Consider the following 3,796-nt stretch of genomic DNA (forward strand, 5'->3'; position numbering starts at 1 on the left):
AGCTTGTAGTGAGCTGAGATCCAGCCATTGCACTCCAGCCTGGGTGGCAGAGCAAGACTCTGTCTCAAAAAAAAAAAAAAAGAAAAAAGAAAATAGCCATCATTTACTTTATTTTTATTTATTTTTTGTTAGCCCAGCCCTGTCCTGGGTAGCCATCATTTTTATCTCCATTTTATAGATGAGGAACTGGGGTTCAGAGAGGCTGAGTCATTTGGCCAAGGTTACATGGACAACAAGTCTCGCAGAACTAGATTCCAGCTCTGGCTGTCTGAGTCCTGAATTGGAGCGCTTAACCATCACCCATATACTGCCCTTCTCTTGAATTATGGCCAGTCCCCCGACACCGCTGTGCCCCTAGCACCTAGCGTAGTGTTTGTCGAAGAAAGGTGACCATTCATCATTATCATGTAGTCCCTATAATTGGTGAGTTAATAAATACTTGTTTAGCATGTTCTCTGGATCAGGTTTTATGCAGAGTGCTATGGATACAGCACTGAATCAAACAAAGCCCCTGCCCTTTAAGGGCTTATATTTCTAATCTAGTGGATGGAGACAGACAATAAACATACACACAAAGAAGTAAGTTAGCTTCTGGTAGAAATAAATGATGAGAGGCCGAGCGTGGCGGCACACGCCTGTAATTCTAGCACTTCGGGAGGCCAAAGTGGGTGGATCACTTGAGGTCAGGAGTTCCAGATCAGCCCGGCCAACATGGCAAAACCCTGTTTCTACTAAAAATACAAAAATTAGCCAGGTGTGGTGGCGTGTGCCTGTAATCCCAGCTACTCAGAAGGCTGGGGCAGGAGAATCTCTTGAACCCAGGAGGCAGAGGCTGCAGTGAGCCAAGATCATGCCATTGCACTCCAGCCTGGGCAACAGAGTGAGGTTCTGTCTCAAAAACAAAACAAAACAAACAAAACAAAACAATGAAATAAATGATGAGAAAAACAGAATACATGATAAAAGTACTGGGAGGATGGAATGGGAGGGGTGGCAAGGGCTGTTAGCCACAATGATCTAAGGCAGCAAAGAGAACATCAGAACTCAGATCCGAATGTTAGGAAGAAAGCAGCTATTGGAAAATCTATAGTGGAGAGTTCTAAGAAGAGGAACATTGAATGTCATGAAGATATTGTAAAATTTAAAAAAAAAAACTAGAAACAAATTTTAAAGAGGAACAGCATGTGCAAAGACCCTGAGTCAAGAAACAACTTGGTGTGTCCAAGGGACATACCAAGAAAAACAAAAGAAAAAGAAAGTCCCTGAGGCTAGAGATTGGGGAGGGAGATGAGGTCAAAGCAGCAGGCAAAATGCTAGATCAGAGGTGGGTGTGGTGGCTGACGCCTGTAATCCCAGCACTCTGGGAGGCTGAGACGGGTGGATCACTTGAGGTCAAGAGTTCAAGACCAGCCTGGCTAACATGGCGAAACCCCGTTTTTACTAAAAATACAAAAATCAACCGGGTGTGGTGGCAGGTGCCTGTCATCCCAGCTACTCAGGAGGCTGAAACAGAAGAATCGCTTGAATCCGGGAGGTTGGAGGTTGCAGTGAGCTGAGATCGCACCACTGCACTTCAGCCTGGGCGACAGAGCAAGACTCTGTCTCAAAAAACAAACAAACAACAAAAAGAAAACAAACACTAGATCAGGTGAAAGCCTGCAGACCATGGGTAGGAGTTTGGGTTTCAACTTATTTGCAGTGGGAAGGCACTGGGGAATTGTAGGCAGGGAGTGGGTATCATTTGATTTACAATTGGAAGAATCTGTCTGACTGCCACGTGGAGAACAGATTGCAGAAGAATCAGAGTAGAGGTGAGAGATCAATTAGGAGGTGGTTGCAGTAGTCCAGGAGATGATTTTGAAAAGTGGTCATGTTCTGGGTAAATTTTGGAGGAAAAGGTAGCAGGATTAAATAGACTGTACAGTATTAAGGAGAAAGAAGGCTGGGTGTGGTGGCTCACACCTATAATTCCAGCACTTTGGGGGCCAAGGCAGGAGGATCACTTGAGGCCAGGAGTTCAAGACAAGCCTGGCCAACAAGCGAGACCCTGTCTCTATATAAAAATCAAGAGTAGAAGAAAAAAAAAGGAGAGAGGCACCAGGTATAACTCCTTGATTTTTTTTTTCTCTAACTGGGTGAATGGTGATGCTATATACCGGGGTAGAAAAAACTTGGGGAGGAAATTATTTGGGAGCTAGGAGGAATCTGTAGTTTTATTTTGGTTCTGTTAAAGTTGAGATACCTTATCATCCAATTGGAGATATTGAATAGTTAGGTAATCTGGAGCTCAGGATAGGGATCAAGATAAGAATTGGGGCTAGAGATAAGATTTGGGAGTTACCTGATACATACATACACACATTCATGTATGTGCGTGTGTGCGTGTGTGTGTGTATATTACTTAGAGCCATGGGATTGGGATAAAATCACCCAGGGAAAGTGTGTAGGAAAAGAAGAGAGCCCTATGACACTCCTACATATATAGGTTGGGAAGAGAACAAGCCAAGTAAGGAAACTGAGAGGGAGCAATCAGTGTGGCAAGAGAGAAGCCACAGCAGAAAGTCTCTTTTTTTTTTTTTTTTTTTGAGACGGAGTCTTGCTCTGTCACCCAGGCTGGAGTGCAAGTGGTGCGATCTTGGCTCACTGCAACCTCCGCTTCCCAGGTTTAAGCGATTCTCCTACCTCAGCTTCCCGAGTAGGTGGGACTACAGGCGTGCACCACTGCGCCCAGCTAAGTTTTGTATTTTTTTAGAGATGGGGTTTTACCACGTTGGACAGGCTTGTCTCAAACTCCTGACCTCGTGATCCGCCCGCCTCGGCCTCCCAAAGTGCTGGGATTACCAGCATGAGCCACCGCACTCGGCTGTGCCCCCAGGAAGTCTTTCAAGGAGGCGGTAGCGGTCATCCAAGTCAAAGTTGCAGAAAGGTTGAGTAAGATGAGGAGGGAGAATGTGAAATGAAGTGGGGCTAATTAACCAAGACAACACTTTCAAGGGGCTTTGCTGTGTGCAGTTGTAGAGAAATGGCACAGAACTGGAAGAGAACGCGAATTCAGGGAGGTATTTTGCTTTTTGCCTTCTTCCCACCAGGAGATAATAAACTGCCTTTTCCTAGTGATGGGAATCGTCCAGTAGAAAGGGAGAAGTGGATCATGCAGAAGAGGAAGAGGATAACCGCAGGAGTGGAGAGCTTGGGAAGGCGAGAGGGAGTAGGAGTCTGAGCCTAAGAGTCAGTGGAACCAACAAGAGGGAAGGAGAGAATGTAGGAGAGATGTAAGGAAATAGGGGACAAGGTGGGGGTGGGGAGGTGAGTGCTCAGTATCTAAAAAGATACTGATGCTTGTCTTTAGGGTGAATGCGAAGTCATAGCTCCCAGTGATGAAGCACACACAGGTCACATGTAAGTCCTGCACATGTGTTCCTCTGACAATGGGGAGTAGGTGGCTAGGACGCAACAGTAACATCACAGAAGGAGCTTAGCTCAAGGGCAGAAAACTGGGGAGAACTTGTTTGCTGTGCCTGGTCTCACCCTCTATTAATTACTCCTAGAGTGACTATTCCTTATCACCCCAGCTCCTTTTTTTTTTTCTCTCTCTGTCTCCTGCCTTTTCCAGAAGTCTGTCAAACTCAGAGGGCTGAATGAGAGCAGTCTTCCCTCTGTGGCTGGGAAACTACATGGGAGGTACCAAAGGGGAACAGAGCTTATGCCTGTGGTGGTGAAACCCTTTAACTGCAATTAGAGCCTTAGTCCCTGCCTAAAGTCTTTTTTTTTCATTTGTTTGTTTTGAGAGAGAGAC

This window comes from Colobus angolensis, unplaced genomic scaffold (assembly GCF_000951035.1).
Source record: "Colobus angolensis palliatus isolate OR3802 unplaced genomic scaffold, Cang.pa_1.0 Scaffold91, whole genome shotgun sequence".
In the NCBI taxonomy this organism is placed as follows: domain Eukaryota; kingdom Metazoa; phylum Chordata; class Mammalia; order Primates; family Cercopithecidae; genus Colobus; species Colobus angolensis.